This window comes from Nannospalax galili, unplaced genomic scaffold, assembly GCF_000622305.1.
Source record: "Nannospalax galili isolate Female #2095 unplaced genomic scaffold, S.galili_v1.0 scaffold281, whole genome shotgun sequence".
In the NCBI taxonomy this organism is placed as follows: domain Eukaryota; kingdom Metazoa; phylum Chordata; class Mammalia; order Rodentia; family Spalacidae; genus Nannospalax; species Nannospalax galili.
The window spans coordinates 9,609,273-9,622,145 of NW_008349068.1; the positions used below are offsets into that span (position 1 = coordinate 9,609,273).

Consider the following 12,873-nt stretch of genomic DNA (forward strand, 5'->3'; position numbering starts at 1 on the left):
TCTTACCTTTCTTTCTCATCTCTCCAGAAGCCTTGGTCATATCAGATGAAGTCAACCTATCCTTTCCTGGGTACAGCCAATAATATCCATGCCAATTTCAACTATTCTTTCTTACAAGAAATGGCAGTCACACTGTTTGTTCTAGTTTCATAATGTGCAGAATTTCAGCTACTTCTATGCCTCCATTACTGACTCACCATTCTTTCTCATGCACATTATTATAGACTCCTTTTACAACTGATTTCTTTTTTCCATTTTTTTACTGAGCTTTTTAAGTTTCATACATCTCCCACTCAAATCCACATCACCTCCCCCATCCATGCATCCCCCATGCCCCATCCCTGAACCTTATGCACTCTGCAATACATTCTGAGTCCTAGCATATTGCCATTTGAATTTAGACATGTCCCTTTTAAAACATATCAAATCTTGATATTTCAATCCATTTCTTCATCATTGTGATCTTTCTACTGTCACATCAATCACCACCAGGTCGTGTGTAGAGTCAAAGAAAATATTCCTCTGGTGTCTGTAATCTTCTAGATCACACAGCCAGCTAGTCTTCTGATCCCACATTATCCCACACATTGATCTAGGGCCTATAAGATTATCATTCCTAGTTTGATCTTCCTTGACTGTGCCACCAAGGTATGCATTCATCTAGGAAGGAAGTCTGAAGGGAAATCATATAGGAGCTAGACTTCTGAGTTGAGTACCTATTCAATTGCCTGTAAGACCTCTCACAAAGTAGTTGAACTGGGTGGAATAAAGGCTTCAACTTAGGACTACTTCTTCTCCTGCCACTGTGTATCTAAGTTACAAAAATTCAAAACCTTGTGACTGGCTTTCTAGATTGCTATAAATTTATATCGGTTAAATGGGATAATAAACACATAATTAGATAATCATGTTTTGGTTTATAATAAATAATGAAACATAAAATACAGAGGACTCCGTTTATGCTCTGGTTCAAGGCTTGAAATTTTGGGGGATAAACATGTTGCCAATAAGTACCCAAAAGATCAGAATGCTAAGGGAGGAGAGAATGACTTTAACAGGTGAGGGGTTTCTGGAAGAATTAGTACCTGGCATCAGACTCAGAAATCCTAGCACTACAGATATTTCTGATATCCAAGAGCCTTGGGTAGGGCATGTAACTAAAAACAAAAGGACAATGAAAGGTGACAGTGATGTACATGATCACTTCACCACAGTGAGCATGAAATCACACATGCCCAATGAGGCAAGTCTCAGAACTCTATAGCCCCTCCGTCACACTTTTATTGATCAAATTGCTACTTCTAAGTTCTGTAAAGACAGGTCAAAACATTCTCTGACATCACATTTTTAAGAAACTAGTGTTTGTTTATTCATTATAAAATATTATTTTTCCTTTATTTTATAAATGATGAGTGCTAAATATTTAGGTCTTAGTAAACACAAAGGCGATTGTGGAAGATTTTGCTGTGACATCAATATTTTCTCTAGAATTTGTCATAACCTCATCATTCCTCCTGACCCTCCTCCAATCCCATGTAGGAGTGATTCTTCTCATCAATTTGTGGGTTCATTTGTCCAATTCTGAGGTCAAATTGGAAATCCATGTTGTCACTGCCAAAGCATGTTCTCCAGCATCATAATAAAACCAAGATTATTTCCTTAACCTCCTTCATTCCCCTTCATCATTTGGTTTAGAAGTAAGATGGAAAGAAGTGGCTGCTATAGATCTCTGCTTCCTCAAAGTCCCAAATTTGGGAGTCTCTAACTTTCCTTCGTGACAAAAGGTTTTCTCCAGGTCTTTCAGATGACAAATGAATGTTCTATCCTATGAGTCAGGAGAAATGAGTTCTTGAACAGGCCTGAATTTGGAGAAAACAGTCGATTTGTGATTTCTCTTCTCTTTGGTTTTTAGAAGTTCAATAAATCAGATATCAAAATGTCAAAATGTCAAAATGTCAAAATGTCAAAATAAATAAATAAATAAATAAAGCTGAAAAGCCCACTGGTTTATTCCAGCATGGAGGGGCACATTAAGAATATGAGACAAGAGATTACAGATGCTGCAAACTTAGGGTTGAAAAAAAGGTGGTAATGAAGAAAGAAGTAATTTGGCAGAAATGTGTCACTTGTTAGGGCTTTGGGACATTAGTAAATATTGCAAATAACCTATAAATAGTAAGGACTTTTCTCTCACCCAGAGAATAAGATGAATACCATGAAACAAATGATCACAAATCCCTCAGTTAAAGATTTGTTCAAATTCTTTCACTCTAGAGGGCTTTATGGAAATAAGTGATCTTTAAAAATTCATGGGCGACAAACACAAATTTTAAAACTAAAAGCAATGCATGATACCTTAATTTCAGTCTGTTTAATATCTTCTAGTATTTATAATGCCCTTTTTTAGTTATTCAGAAACTGTTCCATGAACAAATATTCTCAAATGTCTCAAAAGGTACTTCTGATATCCAACACATGATAACTTGTACAGATTACAAGTAAAATTACAGGAAGGAGCTTGTGACTGGGATGTTCCTCTGACCCTGTGATGAGGAGCCATGAACCCGCCTCCTTTCCAAGCTCTGCAAAGGAGTCACTCCCCTTCCCTCTTCCAGCCAATCAGTTGACCATAGCTGGTTGCAGTGGAGGGGCTAAGGGTATAAAAGCTGGGGAAACCAGGAGGCCAGCCTCTCACCATTTTGTGAGGCTGTCCGGAAACCACAGGATTTATGTCTGGGTGTGGATTTTCGAACCCCAGGCTCAGTTAGCAAGTCCAATAAACTCGTTAATATTCTTCAAACCGGGGTTTGGAGAATTCCTTTCTCAGGTTGTTGCAAGGACTGTGGGAGGAGGGGATTAGATGCCACATTCACCTCCCAGCAGTGAATTTGACTTACAGAGCTTAATAACAGTAGGATTTCTTAATTTCTAAGAAGAGTCAATAACATGGTTTGTGCTAATATCAACCCATCTGGATTAAAAGAGAGATAACCAAAAATGTAAATTAAGCGCTGTACTATATTATAGGGCCACACAATCATGTCAGCTATTTATTTTTCCTATCTTTAAGTCATTAGTAAGAATCTCATTAACAAAAGTCTTTTACTGTTTCAGAACTATTTCTATTTATGAAGACAGATATTTTTCAATACCTATAGAATATAAAGGTAACAAATGTGGGCTTCCCTGGCAGGCAAATTTGGCCTCAAATCTAGCCTTAGTCCTTACTAGCTATTTAAACTTGGAAAAGTTATTAAACCTCAATGGTCTTTAGTCTTTTCATCTTAAAATATTTTTTGAATATCTCTAATGTTGCAAGCACTATACAATAGAGAAAGCCTATGGCAAATTTTACTTAATAAATGCAAACCATTATAAACATTATTCCAGGAAATGGCCAAATTCTCTCTCTGAATAATTGGGTTAAAATAAAATACTCATAATATCTATGCTGGATAGCTTAGTTGTCAGCTTGACACATGTGAGAAGAGGGAACCTGAGCTGGGGAATGGCTTCTATTGGACTGACCCTGTTGACATGTCTGTGGGGCATTTTATTGATTGTTGAGTGATGTGGGGTGGGCCAGCCCACTGTGGTTGGTGTCATTCATGTCCTGTGTTATATAAGAAAGGAGGCTGAACATGGACCAGGGAACAATACAGTAAGTAGCACTCCTCCAAGGTCTGTGCTCCAGGCTCCTACCCCTAGTTCCTGCCTTGGCTCCCTTTAATCATGGACTGTGAGCTGTAAGACAAATAAACCCTTTCCTTCCCAAATTGGTTTTGTTCATTGTTTTTAACACAGCAATAGAAAGTAATTAAAAATACCATTACATAAGAACTGTTGCTTTTAATCTCTCTGTTATATAACCTTGATTATTCTTATAGCTTACATGTATAACTTGCAATTTATTCCTAAAATTTAGAAATGTTTGATATTTTTGCATGTATATTACAGCTCTGAGTACAGACTCTTGTGTTAAGCACACATTCAATATGATGTATTGAATAGAATGGAATTGAAAACTATAAAACAATTAATTTTAAGTCTTTATAGATATTACTTTCCATACAAAATGATCTCATGTGCTTGCTGCTAATAGAAAATATTGTTTGAACAAAACATTCATGATTTGTGCCCACAGAGCACAAGAGCAAATAGACATCAGAAAGCACATCACAGAGAAAACCTGTCTCATCATGAGCAAAGAGAGAATGGAGACCTAAAAACGCATCTTCCTTAACACCAGGTTAGTATCTCTTCGGTAAAACTGATGGGTTTCCATTGCCACGTGTGATCTACAGCAGCTTCGTTCAAGGAGTAAACGAAATTAAAGCTCATTAAAGCCTTAAATGCCTGCACACTCTCCTAAACAATGAGACAGGATTGCTTAAGACATTTTGTGAAGAAAAACAAGAGGTAGATAAGGAGCTTTCTTTAACCAAGAAAATCTGCCTTTATCATTTTTAAGTGTATAAATTATTTCACAGGTCTTTTAACAATTATCAGTTTTCACTTGTCAGAACTCCTTTACTGGTCATTCCTTCCTGCTTCCCTTCCCTTCCCTTCCGACACCACTTCCCTTCCTTCCCACACCACTTCCCTTCTTTCCCACACCACTTCCTTCCTTTCCCACAACACTTTCCTTCCCTTCCTTCCCACACCACTTCCCTTCCCTTCCCACTCCACTTCCCTTCCCACACCACTTCCGTTCCCTTCCCACACCACTTTCCTTCCCTTCCCTTCCCACACCACTTCCCTTCCCTTCCCACTCCACTTGCCTTCCCTTCCCTTCCCACACCACTTCCCTTCCTTCCCACACCACTTCCCTTCCTTCCCATACCACTTCCCTTCCCTTCCCACTCCACTTCCCTTCTCACACCACTTCCGTTCCCTTCTCACACCACTTCCCTTCCCTTCCCACACCACTTCCCTTCCCTTCCCACACCACTTCCCTTCCTTCCCACACCACTTCCCTTCCTTCCCACACCACTTCCCTTCCTTCCCACACCACTTCCCTTCCTTCCCACACCACTTCCCTTCCTTCCCACACCACTTCCCTTCCTTCCCACACCACTTCCCTTCCTTCCCACACCACTTCCCTTCCTTCCCACACCACTTCCCTTCCTTCCCACAACACTTCCCTTCCCACACCACTTCCCTTCCTTCCCACACCACCTCCCTTCCCACATCACTTCCCTTCCCACACCACTTCCCTTCCCATACCACTTCCCTTCCCACACCACTTCCCTTCCCACACCACTTCCCTTCCCACACCACTTCCCTTCCTTCCTGATTTCCTTTGCCTTTTTACTCCTCAGATGATTTTGTCTAAACCAGTCCTTAGTAATAACGAATAATAGATTCATAAACATTCCTTTATGTAGCCTTAAGATTTAAATAATTATTGTATATACAAACTTTGAATATTTAATCAATGGTAGGGAAAATGCAGATTAAAAGCAATTATATATACATATGTAAATATATCTCTCCTTTGTTGAATGTGCAGAACTCTGATTCATAGGTTTTTTTTCATTCTCAAATTTTGCATCAAATCCATTCTTGTTAGTTTATTTTTCATACAAGTATATCTTGGAAAAGCTTGCTGTTTACTGTTCATTTTGTTTAAAAAAATCTGTAACTAGTCAAAACAGTTCCAAATTATTCTATTGCAGTGCCTTAGGTACTCATACCTAATTAGAAATTACCTACGATTAACACTCATGACTTCTGAGTCAGGGCATCCATAAATATAATAGTGATTAATTTGGTCCATAGACTAAAAGTTAAGTAACTCTGTGGTATCAAAGAGAAGAGTAGAAAATAGAAAACTCTGGTGACAGGAAAGGGGACAGTTGTGGGGTGGGACACTCCCCGCCTGGTAATGTAGAATTTAGGCCTTCTCCGACGGTGACAAATGCAGTAGCAAAATGCAGCCTCTATATCGCAGGAGTTTTCTATTAACTTTCCTAAGGCAATTAATTTCTGTCCCTGCCCCTTCTCTCACGCCTGTGAATATCTAAAGCGGACACATTCTTAACTATGACACAGTATTAAGATGTTTTCTGCCCCTGCCCCTTCTCTCACGCCTGTGAATATCTAAAGCGGACACATTCTTAACTATGACACACTATTAAGATGTTTTCTGGAAAAACATTAATAAGTTTTTAACAAACATTACCTACTCTTCTGCTTGTAGAGATATTGTGCTTTTCTTTGGAATTTTCCTGTTTCCCACTGTTTGAAACACAGCATTTGTGCCATTCTGAGAAGCAGGGACTCAAAGTATGATCTAATTAGATTTGGAAATACAGAGTAATAAGAAATGCCATGTACTTATCTTCAGTGGAGTAGAATTCTTGTTCTTTATACGCAGCACAAAATAACACTGAGGGGGCAGAAAAAATATGGTCCCGGTCTTCCCAGAAAAACTGCTCTCAGTCACTACCAGCCAGACTCAGACTATGATTCTAGGAACCTATGCCCCATACATTCAGCACTGACCACTGAACTTTACTCAATCCAAACCATCATCTTAGTAATGAACATCTTTTTTACACTGTAAAAACGAGCCCTTTTCTCATCTCTCCAGAAATAAACTATCTTTCTGTGTCCTTTATAATTTCCTGAGCAGTGAGGAGAGTTCATAATAGTCCCCATCCAAGTCTGTTTCCAATTGGTCTTTCTTTTCCTGACCTTATCTAGTTTATATCACTATAACATTTAGGTTTGTTTAGCTACATAGGATGTAGCACTTAGTTATAGCAGCCTGAGTACATTTATATACTGCCTGATTCCATATAGCTTAAAATTTAAATGTATTTTGGACAAATTATTCAGTCCCTCTATGGTTCAAATTTATCATCTCTATCGAGGAGGCATTAAAAGCTCTTGGATTATTTTGAAAAGGAATCCTTATATGTTGCTGTTATGGTTTGGATTTGAAATATTCCACTAATGCTTATGTGCTGAAAGTTTGACACTCAATGCCTTAGTGTTCACTGATGGGGTCTTTGGGAGGTAATTGGATAATGAGAGTTCTGAGATCATCAGTGGATTAATCAAGTCATGGATTAGTAACTTACAGCCTATATGGAGGTGATAGAAACTTCAGGAGGTCTGGCCTGACAGAAGTGGTCATTTGGTCATTGAGGACTTTCCCTTGAATGGTAATGGTGTCTTGTTTCTCTCTCTCTCTCTCTCTCTCTCTCTCTCTCTCTCTCTCTCTTCCCCTCCCTCCCTCCCTCCCTCCCCTTCCTGGCGAGACTGAAGCAAGTAACTTCACCATAATGTCCATTCTCATGAGATCTCAGAATCTCAGAAGCAATAGGATCAAATGAGCAGGAACTGAACCATGAGCCAAAGAAATCTTTCTTCTTTGAGAGCGTTTATCTTATATATTTTATTGCAACAACATAAATCTGCAGGCAGAATCTTGCCAAGTGACTTGTTTGATCTCTAGGATCAGGAAGTAGTGAGCGTTAAGGTCAGAACTAAAGGAGGCTATTGCCTTTGAGAGAGACCCACTTGCTTCAGCAGGGTTCCACCCTACACCCTTCCAATGTTGCCAGTTGGGGACCTAGCAAACCAACAGATGAGCCTGTGGGGATATTCTACAGGTAAAATAAGACACATTCAAAAATCTATAAAAACGTGTTTTGTTTTGTTCTGTTTTTTCCTATTTATAGCACAATGAGTATGAATCACCGAGGTTTAGATAAGAAAACTGCCTGGTAACATTTCAATCTACATTTGAAGGTGACAGCTTCATGTCTGAGGTCTTTCATAAATGTGATTTCCCCCCTCAAAATTTAAAAGAGGAAAAGAGCCTTCATGAAATGATGTCTGACAACAGCTGCCTCTGTTGAAAAGCATATGGGAAATGGCCGCTGAGGCTTGAGTTAGAGGTGACTGCTTCTGAGAGCGTGTCTGTTGTTATTTTTAAATGAAAAGGGTGAGCAATTTCAGAAAGAGGACCGCCGAAGTATCAGGCGAGGATCTGACAAGATGCCAAGATATACTTTAGTATCTGTCTAAATATTTGGTCATGAAACACAAAACAAAAGGCTTAATTAATTTATAAGGAACAAACACTGTCTTTAGTCATCTCCAATAAAAACAGGTTCTGATTTTGCTGATGAGGCTCTTAATGTTCAGTTCAAACATAGAAAGCTGACATCATATGGACATCTGTGGGAACAATCCAGACTGCAAATACAACATAAATTGAAGCCAGGGACTGGTAGACTAGAAATCAGAATGTGTTTCATGTTTAAGTATCTTTATGCAAATAAGCAGCTGAGTTATCTATTGATTATTCTTAGTAATGATACTAACTTGTGTTTAGTGAATATTTTGTGTATGTGACACATTTTATGTGTTTAATATCTGTTCATTACAAAACTGTTTATTATTTCTGTTTTGTAGATGAATAAACTCAGATGAAATAACTTTTAAAAGCCATACAGATAAAAAAATTAAGCGAGAATCTTTTTAAAAGAAAAAATCATCAACCATAAGTATCTTCCCTAAGATCTGTCTCACTTCTGATATCAAAATCCCAATTTCTTTCAAAATATGGTGACATTTATCCTCTCATATTTAAAATAATACTCATTGCAAAATTTATGATTTTATTATAACATTTTTCTATGTTTTTTATGAATCTAAGCAAGAGTATATAGCAAATTACAAAATTATAACATGTGTCACATATTTCTAAAGACAAAGATCTGCTAAAAACTTGCTCCCCAAAGGCTTCCTAAAAGCCTTTAAGAATTTTATTGGATATTTAGAAAATAGAGCTCTTTCCTGAAAGATATGCAGTCAAATGAGATTCTCTGTGTGAATTCAAAAAGGAAATGTGACCCAATAATGCTGATATAAATTTAAGTACTAAACTACTAACAGATCCACCCGGAATAGAGGTAGAAAAGGGAATCTTTAAAGAGTTGCCTATTAGTTGCATGACAATGCCATATTTCTTTGGTGAACCTCAGGACTGTTCATTGAAAAAAATAAGAATTTATTTGTGTAATTTGATAAACAATATCTAAAAGCAATTGGCACATGCAAGGTACTTACTAAATGTTCATTTGACTTCCTTTCCTTCAAAATGTCCTTACAACTTACATTCAGCTTCATTCATTCAATTACTTATTTCCAAAAAGATATACTGGGCACACACTATGTGAGAAGTATTATTCACATTCTCAGAGACTCAGAAATGACACAACAACACAGTGGTTACTTATCTCACTATTTCAAACTGTAATCCAAAGAAATATTAGCAGAAAGAAAAAAATTGGGCCAGCTGAGAAAGATTTATAATAACTTCATTGCTAACACCTGTATCTTTGTTTGTTTCACAATAAATCATTCATTTTAAAGCTTCATGCACAAAAAACCGATTAAAGATACACTTTACTCTGTCATGCATTGAACTCATATTTCTGAGAAAACATTTGAAATTTTTCTTTTGACATTTTTTTACTGTCAGATTCATGTGTGTGTGTGTGTGTGTGTGTGTGTGTGCACATGCACATTTCTCTGTGTTCAGAAATTCAAATAAACAACTCTATCAACATTTCCCTCAATCTTCTCCTTTACTTGAACTTTATAGTGAGTTATCATTGCAGTATCTTCTAAGGCGATATGCACACACAGGGCACAACATGTACTGATTTTAAAGTACCTTATTACAATGACATTTTGGTCTCTTTTTGATCCATTAATTTGCAAATTAATGAGCCTGAACTTAGAGTGCATTAGCAACTATGCTTCAGGAAGATGAAGTATAAACAAATTACCAAGTCCTTTAGTGGATCATACCCTCAGAAGACATGGGGAAAAGAGAAAAGTCAATAATATGATTTGGAGGCAGCGATGGAACATTCATGAAGACTCTGAACACTAGAAGATGATGAAAAACCATGATGGACCACGGAAGGTCTCATGTGTATATACAACAATGAAGCACATAGCCATCTGACAAATGTCAATACAGGAAGTTCTTGGAGAAGACTAAACACTTTGCTAAGCCATGAAACTTTACGTATTTCCCGAGGGTATAGCAATAAGATTGTGGTCTTATCACACTAAAAGAAAGCTGAATTTCTGTGAAGTATTCAGTGTTGGGATTTGAGGCAAGAAGATTACAAGATGACTGCACCTTTCAAAGGCACACTCCCAGTGACTCACTCATCAAACAAGGTCCTAGCTCATCTAATCCATTCAGCTATATACTGAGAAAGACAGCAACTCTTAATAATGACACCATTTGCAGGGTAAGTCTTCAAATCATGAGCCATTTGGGAGGATGCTTCATAACTAAACCCTAACATAGGTATGCTATACTGAGTAACTGGTGAGACTCTATTTTATATATCACTTCTTCAAGTGGCAGAAGGGCTAAGAAATATGCTCAGGGTTTGTAAGACATTAAGCTCATTCATGAAGTAAGTATGTGAGGATCTAATCCCCTCACCTTATCTCCAAGGCCTCAGCTCCACATGTCACCTGGACATTACATTTCAGTAGAGTAACTTTGAGGGAACACAGCAGATATTTACTCTATATCAGGCAGCCTGTCTCTATCAAGTATTCCAATTGGTAAGTTAGAAAAAAATGTTTCAAAAAGTAAACATTGAGAGATGGCTTAGGACCCGGATCAATGCAGGCAAAACATTCATAGATATAAAATAAAAAAATAAATAAATTAAAACAAAAATAGCACCGACCAACACTGGTTCAGTAATTGTGATGAATACATTTTAACAATAAAATATAGTAACAATTAAGGTGAATTATGTGGTATATAGAACCCTATATTTTCATCATAATTTTTATAACTCTAAAACTTCTATTTAATGTTTTTTTAATATTGCTTTTCTAAAACTCCTTATGAATGAATAATTCTAGGTAATGATCAATAACGGCCTATAAGAATAAACACATCACACTACACTAGAGCAGTTTTAGGGAGAAGACTCCATGGTATTTTGAAATGACTTCTGTTGGTTTTATAGACTGTTTTACTGAATGATTATTATATAGAACACAGCCTTGGAATGTAAAGATACTTTCCTTTACCTGACACATGGCAAATTTGTTGGTAGCCCCTTTTACAAGGTGAAGAATTGTAAGCTATGATGCAAAACCAGCTTAGAAACAACAGCTACCTTTTCTTATTTTTGTATCAACTCACAGGATTTCCCCCCATGGGTGACAAGAGCCAATGGAAACATGAAACACCGGGTCATTGCTCTTCAGTGGCATGTCATGACATCAACACTAAAGACATAAACTCAGTCACAGCAAACATTCTGAAATCTCTGACACTTGATTGTTCTGAAAGATCATAGTAAGATGCTGTGTATCTCCTGATGAAGGGACACATTACCATCTACAGTTTCATCTGAGGGATTAAATGAGGTGTGACAGTATGTGAATGCAACTGCCCATTTTTTCTATTGATAATAAATGGAAGAACATTTTAAATTCTGTCGTGAGTGTAAAATCCAGAAACCTAGGCTTAGGCACTTTCAATGGAAAAAAATATTTCTGGTCTTTTAGGTGAATTATAAGAAGAGGCATTGAAGAAAAGACTTCAAAGAATTTTTATTTAAAAATACTTAAAAATTAGCAAAACCAGATTCCAATGTGTAGGATATAAATTTGGATGTTAAAAATTAAAAATAAATATGAGAAGTCAATTTCTACAAGAGTAAGGATAGTGGTTACTTTGGAGGAGAAAAGAGTTTAAGATGGAATTTCTGCAGAAGCAAGCAAAATTCTATTTCTTGATGTATGTTTATAGTTAAAGAGTCATATGCCTTGTCAAAACACCTTAAATTTTGTTTTGAGACATTCCTAGTTGCATTATTTTTACAATAATATGGAAAATAAGCTATCAGGTATAAAGAAGGAGGGATATTTCTTTTTCATATCTTTCACTTTAATGTGGAATTAGGAATCAAGAATTTCAGATTTTACACTTTTCTACAGGATCAAATTTTCTTTCCTCAAACTCAGGAACTGAATGTATTAGGAACACTTAGGAAATTCGGGTAGAAAAAAAAAATGTGTGCATGTCAAACTGTCTAGAGACTGGCTCCTGATGTTCATAGGACTAGGACCCTTACATAGGAAAGAAGACATTCAGGACATAGGACTCATTTTAAACGGGGGGTTTAGGAATTTCCAAAGTTACACCAGATCCTGGGGACTCAGTAGCATCCCACTTGGGGGAACTAAGATGCAATTTGTTTTGTTTGGCAATTATCTTCCTGGATGTAGCGTAAAAATGGAATAATCTGGTGACTGGGTGATAGAAAAGTTATGAAGCCTATGCCTGACAAGAACTGATGAAGAAATAAATATACAATAGGCAGAGCTAAAGTACTAACGTGAAAAAAAGGAATGCTTTGGTGCTTAGGAGAACAGAGGAAAAACAAAGAACAGGAAAGGTCTAAAATTTTACTTTAGGAGAGTTGACAGGTACAGCTGTTAGGAACTGGATAAGGAACAAATATAAGGAGATACTTTGCACAAATACTATATAACGTTTTGTTTATGAGAAGCTAGGCTCATGTTTTCCATATTTTCAATTACTTCTAAATGTTATTAACATCAATAGATAAGTCTGTGTTAAGTCTACACAGTAGAACATGTGTTGGATACATTTTTCTGTATGGTCCACAAGTTTTTAAATTTATGTGCATATTTATATTGTTGTTTACAGAGGTATAAAACAGTGGTTCTCAATTGGGGTGTTTGGCTCCCCAAGAGACATCTGGTGTGGAGCTATCTATCCAGTCACTCTAGGGATTGGGTATGCTACTGATATCCCTTGGGCAGAGATCTGTTATA

At 37.1% G+C, this 12,873-nt stretch overlaps 1 protein-coding gene across 4 annotated transcripts in view; it reads right to left on the reverse strand.

Moving 5' to 3' along the window:
- Erbb4 (erb-b2 receptor tyrosine kinase 4) overlaps positions 1–12,873 on the reverse strand; it is a 1,194,626-nt gene that overhangs the window by 567,877 nt on the left and 613,876 nt on the right. The gene's annotated exons all lie outside the window — the stretch shown is intronic.